Source organism: Mobula birostris, chromosome 3, assembly GCF_030028105.1.
Source record: "Mobula birostris isolate sMobBir1 chromosome 3, sMobBir1.hap1, whole genome shotgun sequence".
Taxonomy (NCBI): Eukaryota; Metazoa; Chordata; class Chondrichthyes; order Myliobatiformes; family Myliobatidae; genus Mobula; species Mobula birostris.
This window is the reverse complement of record NC_092372.1, coordinates 177,193,167-177,204,766: the sequence shown is the minus strand read 5'-3', so window position 1 is coordinate 177,204,766 and position 11,600 is coordinate 177,193,167. Positions and strand designations below refer to the sequence as shown.

General features: G+C 40.6%; 1 long non-coding RNA gene across 1 annotated transcript; it reads right to left on the bottom strand.

Annotated features, from left to right (window-relative positions):
- Window positions 1-5,951: 5,951 nt before the first annotated feature.
- LOC140195443 (uncharacterized) lies at window positions 5,952-11,283 on the bottom strand. Its single transcript, XR_011885470.1, has 3 exons — window positions 11,245-11,283; window positions 7,610-7,706; window positions 5,952-6,178 (listed from the first exon to the last, which is right to left on the bottom strand). It is a non-coding gene; the product is annotated as an uncharacterized lncRNA (long non-coding RNA).
- Between the last annotated feature and the right edge of the window lie 317 nt (window positions 11,284-11,600).

Below are 11,600 nucleotides of genomic sequence, written 5' to 3'. Positions count from 1 at the left end.
CATTCAATCCTTGATGTCTCTCTGTACAATCCTTGTTTCCCTGCTTTCCTAGTAACTATTAATGAAATCTATTTTTATTAACACTACAAAACGTGCTTGTGTCCTACATTTGTGTCCACCTGTGCTCTGCACTCGTGACACCGCCCAACAACCCCCAATTTAATCCTAGACTAATATGGGGCAATTTACAACGACCAATTAACCTACCAACTTTGGACTGTTGGAGGAAACCATGGCACCTGGAGGAAACCCATGTAGGCATGGGTAGAATATACAAACTCCTTATAGACAGCAGCGGGATTATCTAAGCCTTGCTTTTGCAAACAGGCATGGAATTCTTACTTGAAACACAAAATGCTGTCTGAACCACTGAGTTCCCACAACAGTGTTTCTTTGTGTGGAATACTTCATTTCTGAGGTTCTGCAAGCAGAATTAAACATTGTACAAATATCTTCAAAGGATGATTTCTGAAGCAGCTGAAAATGGTTGGCCTCTGGGATTCAGCCCTGCGATTCCTTAGGGCTCAGCTGCTTGATTTCAACAATTACGTGTTCTGTACATTTGTATAAATGAGGAGAGAGGAAGGCCACTCAGCCCTTTCTGCCTGCTCTGCTATTTAAAAGGCTCATGGCCAACATGATCGTAATCTCAAATGTGCATCCTTATCAACCACCACCATTTGCTTAGAACATAGAACAGTAGAATTCAGGAGCAGCCCCTTCATCCCACAATGTCTGAGCTGAACTAAAGCCTTCTGTCTATACATGCTCCATATCTCTCTGTTCCCTGCATGTTCACTGCCTCTGCCCCACACCCAACACTGGGTTTTAGGCACCCACAGCACTCTATACAATAACCTTGCCTCACATATCCCCTTTCAACTTTGCCCCTCTAATCTCAAATGAATGCCCTCTGCTTTTTGACTAAATTCCGACTGTCTACCCCAAATCTGCCTCTTATGATTTTATAAACTTTTATTAGATGTCCTCCACTACTCCAGAGAAAACAGTCCACATCTGTACAACTTCTCCTTATAGCTAATACCCAGGCAACATCCTGGTAAACCTCTTCTGCACCCTTTCTATAGCCTCCTTGTCCCTCCTACAATGGTGCCACTGGAACTGATCATCAGAAATCAATCAGAATCAGGTTTATTATCACCGGCATGTGACGTGAAATTTGTTAACTTAGCAGCAGCAGTTCGATACAATACATAATCTAGCAGAGAGAGAAAAAAAAATAATAAATTAAATAATAAACAAGTAAAACATATATTGAATAAATTATTTTAAAAATGTGCAAGAACAGAAATACTGTATATTAAAAAAGTGAGGTAGTGTCAAAAGATTCAATGTCCATTTAGGAATCGGATGGCAGAGGGGAAGAAGCTGTTCCTGAATCGCTGAGTGTGTGCCTTCGGGCTTCTGATTCTCCTACCTGATGGTAACAGTGAGAAAAGGTCATGCCCTGGGTGCTGGAGATGCTTAATAATGGACGCTGCCTTTCTGAGACACCGCTCCCTAAAGATGTCCTGGGTATTTTGTAGGCTAGTGCCCAAGATGGAGCTGACTAGATTTACAACCTTCTGCAGCTTCTTTCAGTCCTGTGCAGTAGCCCCTCCATACCAGACAGTGATGCAGCCTGTCAGAATGCTCTCCACAGTACATCTATAGAAGTTTTTGAGTGTATTTGTTGACATGCCAAATCTTTTCAAACTCCTAATAAGGCATAGCCACTGTCTTGCCTTCTTTATGACTACATCGGTATGTTGGGACCAGGTTAGATCTTCAGAGATCTTGACACCCGGGAACTTGAAGCAGCTCACTCTCTCCACTTCTGATCCCTCTATGAGGATTGGTATGTGTTTCTTCGTCTTACCCTTCCTGAAGTCCACAATCAGCTCTTTCGTCTTACTGACATTGAGTGCCAGGCTGTGGGTGTGTTTTCACATTTCATTTCATCATTATCAACCGTGGATCAAATCAGCCATCTTCACCCTTTATAACTTTGTCAACTGGCCAAAGATGGTTCACCTGAACCATTCATGGTGACGAAACTTGGTGTTTCTCAGCTGGAATACATTCCGCGCCACTGCATCTCCTGTTTAACATGAACCAGTCCTGGCTTGTCAGCTGAATTATGCCCAAAAGCAGAAATCAGCAGGAAGTTTAACTTGTTTGAGCTGAAGCGATGGAGCACTGGGAGATGGAGCCAGTACTGAGGACTCCCAAGACTAACATGCATCATTGTGCAGCATCCTCTGTTCTTCCTTTGGGATGTGACACCCACAGTTTGTGAAGGAACATTGGCTGTGAGTGGAACTGTTAGACCATGCTGGAGTGGCCAGTGGGAACAGTTAGGTACAAATTCCACTTCCTGAGGAGAATTATGAGGGTTGACTGGGTCATGGTTCTCTTTGGCATGTCTGACCTACTATCGAAACATAATTATCCCTCTAGTTTTACTCCTACTGTGTTTGATGTAACAGATTGATATAATTAGGTGTAATTTTTCGATGAGGTATCAATGGTGCTGCAGTGAGATGGGAGTAACATTACACCAGCCCAAGCAAAGGAATGAGTTGTCCTTCCCTATAAGGGTTGAGTGAAGCAGATGGACTTAATGGTCATTGTTATTGATTACTTATAGATTTATCTGAATTTTAATTTCCCAACTGCCAGGTCGTAAGCAATGCTAATGGATTATTTGTCAAGGCCCTGGATAACAAGTCTAGTAACCATGTCCTTCCAGGAGAAGCAACACTTCATCTGCAAATCTGCTGGGGTTGTCTATCATGTCTGTGCTCCCAATATGGCCTCCTCTACATTGGTAAGACCCATCATAAATTGGAGGACCGCTTCGTTGAGCACCTCCACTGCATCCACCAAAAGCGGAACTTCCTGGTGGCCAAACATTTCAATTCCCATTCCCATTCCCATTCCGATATGTCAGTCCATGGCATCCTCTTGTGAGTCTACCCTCAGGGTGGAGGAGCAACACCTGTCTTGGTAGCCTCCAACCTGATGGCATGAATATCAATTTCTCCTTCTGGCAAAAAAAAACTCTTCACTCCCCCTCCCCTCTTATTCTGTTTGTCGCTCTGGCCTTTTACCTCTTCTCACCTGCCTATCACTTTCCCTAAATTCCCACCTCCTTCTGTTTCTCCTATGGTCCAGTCTCCTCTCCGATCAGGTTCCTTTTGTCTAGCCCCTGACCTTTCCCACCCACCTGGCATCACCCATCACCCCGAGCCTCCTTCCCCCCTTGCCCTACCTTTCTATTCTCGTATCTTCCCCCTTCTTTATCAGTCCCGAAGAAGGGCCTCTGCCCAAAACATCAACGGTCTATTCATTCCTATAGATCCTGCACAACCTGCTGAGTTTCTGCAGTATTTTGTGTCTATTACTCTGGATCTCCAGCACCTGCAGAATCTCATATGTTTACAGTAACTGTGTCCACTGTGTTACTATTTTTAATTGTAGCCCCATAAAGCTGTCAGAGAGAACTATCTTTGGCTTTTGAGAGCGTACAAAACAAAATACAAAAATAAATAAATAAATTATGTAAAATAGCTTCTTTAAATTGTGGAAGTACCATCTACTTGAAGAAAAAATGTTAACTTGCAAAAGTGCTACATGCCATTCAGAAGAAACTACATAAGATAATTTTGGGACCAGAAGATAACCCTTCATTAAAATAGCAGAGTAATTTCCACTAAAGTCAACATTCTGTATGCCACTGGGTTTAGGAAAACAGTTTATCTCAATTAAATCAATTCATTTTGTACAAATTCACAAGGAGGGAATCAAGATAAAATCAAATGGGCCTCAACAGAAAAAAGAAAGAGCTGGTCCTCATGTCCAGTTATGAGACCCTTGTTGATCAGGTTGTCAATGGACTGGTCTTGATCAGTAAATTTGCAGATAACATGAGGTATTGTTGAAGGTGAAGAAGATTATTTTACAAATAACCTGGATTATAGGGAAATCTTGATAAATTAGGGAAATTGACTAAAAGGTGGCAAATGAACTCAATACAGATAAATGTGACATGATTGATGCATTTTGGAAAGTTAAACCAGCATAAGGCCAGAGGAGAAGATGGCAGCGCACCGCGCGTGCACAGCTCTCCGGTGAAAAATGATGTCGTATCTGTTAAATAGGGGCCATGGACAATTCTGATTTGATGGAGAAAGGATGTGAAAGCACAGAGGAACATCTGGAGAAATTTCTGAAACGCTCGTCCACTGCTGTCATTACTGTGTGGTCGGGAATCTTTCGGAGGATAGGCCTCAAAATCCCTGGCCTTGCCTGCTTTTGGCGATCGAGAAGGAGCTCAAATCGTTCGGCAGAGATGCCACTCAGTACTCGGTGTCAGAGAGTTGATCGGAGCTCGATGTTTTCGGATGACTCAGAGTCGGATTGTGGTTGGCATGGCAGGGAGAGTTTTTCTTCCTTCCTTCTTCCGTCTGTGTGAGATGTGGGACATTTGAGAAACTTTGAACTTTACTGTGCTCACGGACTTCCTTCATCAAGTTATGGTTTTGTTACACCGTTTGTAACTATATGTATAATTATGTGGTTTTTTTCAGTTTTTTCATTCTTGGTTTGTCCTGTGTTTTGTGATATCACACCGGAGGAAATAATGTATCATTTCTTAATGCATGCATTACTAAATGACAATAAAAGGGGACTACATGTCTTCATAATCTAAATTTATACTACAGATGGTAGGGCACTAGGGTGTGTAATGAAACAGAGACTTACTGTAGGAGTACAAGTGCATAGTTCCCTGTTGTAGGAAAGACATGATTAAACTGGAAAGAGTGCAGAAAAGGTTAAGGAGGATGTTGCCAGGAGTAGAAGTCTTGAATTGCAGAAAGAGGTCAGGCAGGCTAGGTCTTTATTCCTCAAAATATACCAGAATGAGGGGCAACCTTTTAGAAATGTTTAAAATTATGCGAGGCATAGGTAATGTGGACAGTAACAATCTTTACCCCAGAGTACAAGAATCCAAAACTAGGAGGCAAAGGTTTAAGGTGAGGGGAAAAGATTTAATAGGAATCCAGTGGGCAACTTTTTCACAGAGAGCAGTGAGTATATGTAACGAGCTGCCAGAAGAAGTAGCTGAGGTAGGTAGAATAGTATAATTTAAGAAGTATTTGGATAGGTACGGTGGAAGGGTGGGTCTTAGAGGGATATTGTCCTACATAATAAATTGGAATTAACTTCATGGCACTGTAGTCAGCATGGACTCATTGGGACAAAGGACCTGAATCCATGTTGTATTGCTCATGACTATCATAATTTTGCCTGTTCACAGGTTTTAGTTGTGGGTAAAGTTGTTTCTAATGTAACAAGCTGTTGAAACATCATTAACAAAAGGATAGTACAACAGACAGCCTTACTTTCGATTGCCTTATGTTAAAGCAAAACAAAAATTAAAGCTAATCGTCAGTATCACATGCCTCTAGTATAAAATTGAATTAGATTGATGATAATCATCTCATAGAATGTTCTTCAAGGGTAATGATGTTCACTTGGACAGCTTTCTTATGAGCAATATCAGCAAAAAGCAGATCGGTATTGGTACATATCACAAACACGTAAGAAACTGTCGATGCGGGCAATCCAAAGCAACAGACACAAAATACTAGAGGAACTCAGCAGGTCGGGCAGCATCCACATAAAAGAGTAATTACTCAATATTTCAGCCTGAGACCCTTCTTCAGGACAGACCCTACTTGAATCCTGATGAAGGGTCTTGGCCCAAAACATTGATTGTTTACTCTTTTCCATAGATGCTGCCTGACCTGCTGAGTTCCTCCAGCATTTTCTCTGTGTTGCTTTGGTATTGGTACCATCAAAGATGTCATTAAAAGATTCAATTCCTATGAAGCAATGTCAAATGTAAATGAAGTTTTCAACAAAAATTATTTATTGTCGTGTGAAGAGGCCTGTGATCTGCAAAAGGGGATGTCAGTCTCTGTAACATGTTTTGACTTAATATCTTCAATTTGTCCTCACAGAATAATGGCAGTGCATTATTGTTACATCCAGGACCATAACTGAAGAATGATCTTCAACCATTGTGGTGTTTGGAACTGTCTTGGCGAGTAACTCAGATGTTTCAGGACTATTCCAGCTGTCATTACTTCAGGAATGGTGATGATGATGACTAGAAATAAACAAGATTAGTAACTAAACACTGGAGTCACTTCCCTTCATTGTACAATTTTGGACTAAAGTATTGGTCCAATATGTTATACAATCGTGTCTACTTCAGTAAAGCTAGTCTGTATAAGAGATATTTTCCTCCTGTAATTACCTCAAGTTAATAGTATCTTCCCTCCTGTGGGTTTAAGTAATGTTATAATGAGCCATGATTGTGATGGCAGCTGTCCCATATAATTTCACAAAATTGAATTTTTGGCTCTTTTCCCTGCATGACCTCCTGTTCAGATAAATAATAGCAGACCAAGCACAGAAAATGATTTCTCTACTTTAGTTGCTGTTGTTTTCATTCACATGTGTCCTGATAATTTGACTCAATGTTATTATAACAAAACTGTACTTCATTATGATGTTATGCTTTGTTACAGCATACATGCTAAAAATTAGGAATTCTTATAGGGATTGACGAATTGAAAGAACATGAGTTTGTTGAATAGTAACAATCAGGCAGATGCAAGAAATGCTATCTGATTGTTCAGAGATGCTGATAATTCAGCATACAGCTCATTGAGTGCTGATGTCCACACTCCCAGCGATATCCCAAGGCCCTTGTTCCTATATTCCCTTTAACGCACTAGGGCTATAGGCCCAACACGCCCGTGAGCACATCAAGGCCTTGACTGCTGTATTCCCTTTAACAAGCCTGATTCCCTGATTCCCGTGTGTGTTTTTTTTCACACTGGGCCCAGTGTTATTTTATTTCAAAATTAATTTTCATTCATAATTTTAAAAAACATAAAAGAACAAACACATTGCAAAACTTTTTATATTGTTAATGTCATGTGGTACATAAATTCAGTAGTGATTACACATTTTTTAAACCATAATACTCTTGCCACTCATGTGGCCCTGGGGGTGATACACCCTTTCAATATCTGAGAGGCTTTCCCTACTCGACACAGGCCCTCCATGTGTGGTCGCAGAAGGCCTTTTGAGTTGGCTGCACCACGCTTCAGTGCATCCCTCAGCACTTACTACTGCAGCCTGGATTGTTCCAGGAGGTAGCTTTCCATCACAACATCTCACTGTGCTGGAAGAACAACAAATTTGGGGCTGACCAAAGAGCACTGATAATCTTCCAGCAGCACTTCTGGGGGGCTGATATCCTCACCTTCTTTAAGCTCAGTTCCCTCAGACTCTCCAGGTTTGAGAAAAAAAATTATTATACCTATTACACTGCTATGTAACAACTTAAAATAAGTGAATTGAAAGTGTGTTGGTATATTAATTACAATAACATTCACACACATGCATTCATCCTGGACATGAGAACTGCCCACCCTTCATTAAAATATTACCACACAATTGTCTACATTTACCTACGAGAGCAGGCAAGACATCGATTCAAAATCCCATCTGAAAGATGGTTACTTACCACTGGAACAGTACTCATTCAGTAGAAAGTTGGAGCAAGGGTTTAGATTCTTGAAACTTGAACTCTGTTGTGTCTGAGACAAGAGTGCTGCTGACAGCTATAGCATCAACAAATAAGAGCCAGTTTTATTCGTAATAACCACATGGGAAAGCTAATTATATCAAATGAAATTATGCTGTTGAATGAGCAAGGATTGTGGATTGGGACACTTGGAAGAGTCCAAGCCTTCAAAAGTGAAACATGCAGCTACTATAAGTGTGAAATAAAAATGGAAAATATTGGAAATACTCAACAGATGAGGAAGCATATATAATTAATATTTCAAGTAGATGTCCTTTTGTCAGAACTAAACAAGCACAGATTACGGTGCAGGGAATGGAGGGAGAGCATGAGAGAACAAAAGGAAAGGTCTGTGAAAGAGCAAGCATTAAAGATCAGGTTGCCTGATGAAGGGTCTCGGCCCGAAATGTCGACTGTTTACTCTTTTCTATAGATGCTGTCTGGCCTGCTGAGTTTCTCCAGCGTTTTGTGTGTGTTACTTGGATTTCCAGTGTCCGTAGATTTCCTCTTGTTTGTGATTCGACCTCTTATTACTTGATTTAACTATTGTTCTTGGCTTTGGATGAATTAAATGATATCCAGAGTCTCCTTGAGAAGGGAATTATAAAAGTTTACCCATCTCTGAGAGAAATAGGATCTTATGTCAGTACTTAATTACTTACCCTTTATTTTCAACCAGAACGCCAAGTGTTACATTGTGAGTCTCAATGAGTTTCATGTTTCTAAACTTCAGGGAATAGAGACTTGGCCTACGAAATGTTTTTCTCTATTACAGACCTGCCATTCCTAGAAACAGTCCAGTGAATCTTCACTGTATCCCTTTGTAGCAAATGCATGCCTTTTCAGATAACAAAACCAAAATTGCACACAATACTAACAAAGCCCTGTTTCATTGTCATAAGTTCTACATACTTTAGTACTAAAATCTTCTTTCAATAAAAGCCATTTGTCTTTCTACTGCTAGCTTTTGGCAGCCTGTCTTTATGATCATCCAATCTTAAAATTCTCGTCATTGCTGTTTTTTCCTGCCAAAGTCACATTTTCTTCTTATTGCTCTCCATCTCCCCTGTTGTTGTCTAATCTGTATCCCCATGAAGCCCTTTGTATCCTCATCACTGCTCATGTTCCCATTCAGGTTCTTGTCACCAGCAAACTTAGAAAAGTTACATCTGCAAATGTCACTCCACTCCTCAAGAAGGGAGAAAGGTAGAAGAAAGAAAACTATCAGCCAGTTAATCTGACCTCATTGCTTGGAAAGATGTTGGAGTCGATTATTAAGGATGTGGTTTCGAGGTACTTGGAGGTGTGGTAAACCATGCATATAGGTTGTAACTGGGTTATCTGTCTGGACATGGCTGGACACACCCCTCTGCTGACTGCTCCTGTGGCTCCTCCCACAGAACTCTGAATAAAGGCGATTGTGTCACTGCTCCTCCCACAGTCCAGGATAGATATTCAGCATGGACATGGGTCCATTTTACTGTCAATAAAAGCCTTTCAGTATTTACTCTTTTTCCAGTCTTTTGGAGTAATTGATAGTGCATCAGGAGGAGCATGACAAAATAGGCCATAGTCAGCATGGTTTCCTCAAGGGAAAATCTTGCCTGACAAATCTGTTGGAATTCTTTGAAGAAATAACAAGCAGGATAGACAAAGGAAAATCAGTTGATGCTGTTTAATTGGATTTTCAGAGGGCCTTGACAAGGTACTACACTTGAGACTGCTTAACAAGCTACAAGCCCACGGTATGTGCAGGAAAGATTCTAGCGTGAATAAAGCAGTGGCTGATTGGCTGAATCCAAAGAGTAGAAATAGAGGGAGCCTTTTCTGTTTGGTGACTGGTGGTGTTCCATGGGGGTCTGTGTTGGGATCGATTCTTTTTACATTGTATGTCAATGATTTAGAATTGGTGGCTTTGATGCAAAGTTTCTAGATGATACAAATATAGGTGGAGGGCAGGTATTTTGAGGAAGTAGAATGGCTACAGAAGGGCTTAGAAAGATTAGGAGAATGGGCAAAGAAGGGGCAGATGGTCATGCGCTTTGGTAGAAGAAATGAAAGGGATGACTATTTTCTAAATGGAGAGAAAATACAAAAAAATTGAGGTGCAAAGGGACTTGTGAGCCCTTGTGCAGGATCCCCTAAAGGTTAATTTGCAGGTTGAATCTGTGGTGAAGAAAGCAAATGCAATGTTAGCATTCATTTCAAGAGGACGAGAATATGAAAGCAATGACGTAATGTTGAGACTTTATAAAGCACTGGTGAGGTCTCACTTGGAGCATTGTGAGAAATTTTGGGCCCCTTATCTTAGAAAGGACATGCTGAATCTAAAGAGGGTTCAAAGAAGATTTATGAAAATGATTCCAGAATTGAATCACTTGTCATATGACGAGTGTTTGATGTCTCAGGCTCTGATTTCACTGTAGTTCAGAAGAATGAGGGGGTGACCTCATTGAAACCTATCGAATGGTGAAAGGTCTTGATAGAGTGGATGTCGAGAGGATGTTTCCTATGGTGGGAGAGGCTAAGACTAGAATAGAGGGACTTTTTTTAGAACAGAGATGAGGGGGAATTTCGTTAGCTGGAGAGCTGAATCTGTGGAATTCATTGCCACAGGCAGCTGCGGAGGCTAAGTCCTTCTGTATATTTAATGGAGAGGTTGAGGGATTCTTGATTGGTAAGGGCATGAGGGATATGGGTGGATGAGAGGAAAAATGGATCAGCCATGATGAAATGGTGGAGCAGACTTGATGGGCCAACTGCCTAATTCTGCTCCTATATCTTACAGTCTTACGGTCTTATCTAGCCCACAGTCAAATTGTCATTGCAAATCATGTTTAGGCATGAAACACTGTTCTCTGCACTATCACATGAGTAACAACCTGCCATCCTGAGAAAGGTCCATTTATTTCCTCAAACAACAGGAATTTCATCAGCATCTGCAGGATTCCTGTTGTAGCGTTCACCAGCAACTTTGATGTGTGTTGCTCCATTTATTTCCTCTCAGTTTTCAATTCATGCTACTAATATTATACTCAATTCCATGTGCTCTGAACTTGTTTAGCAACCTCCTATGTAGGGCCTAATTGAATACCTTCTAAAAATCCAGTTTACAAATATGATTTCCCTTCCATAAATCCATGTTTACTCTGCTCAAGCATTTTTATTTTCTAAATTCCTTGATATCATATCCTTTATTTTCCCATCTCTGGATATCACATAGCAGTTGAGTGGTTGTATAGTTTCTCTCTCCTTCCTTTTTTAAATAGTGGGGTCTCATTTACCATCATTCAATCTGTAAGAACTATTGTAAAATCTATAGAATTTTTCAATGTGGAAACCAGAACATGGACTTCACTATCTCCATAGCCATCCTTTTGTTTTTCAAAAGGGCGAATACAGATTATCAGGTCCTTGGGGTTACTAGCCCTCAGGCCCATTAATTTCTCTCTTAAATAAACATCTCTTAATAAATCATTTATTTTTGAATGTATTTTCAACCTTTCTCGGTGCCAATCTGTTGAATGCGTCCTTCAGTCTCACACTCTTGCAGCCTATCAGCCAGGAAGCCTTACCATTTGGAGGAGCAGGGTGTATCCAGGACCACCTTCTGTATTTCCACAGTTGCCAAGCATTCCATGCTTCATGTACTCCAGAAGTTTCATTCATTCCCTAATAAATTATTACAGCAATATTTCAGCAATACTGTATTACAGAGCCACATTCAAACTGCACCTGGAGCGTTCTGAACAGTTATGAGCTTTATACCTTTGGCGAGATGTATTAGAGTTGGAGTAGATTTAAAAGAACATCATTTACAGGAGAGATTAAACTATGGTGTGGAATTATTTTAGGAGTGCACTGGAACGTTGCAAGGTGATCCATATTAAGTTTTCTAAGTATCATGATCTAATTGAAAGCTGGATTGAGG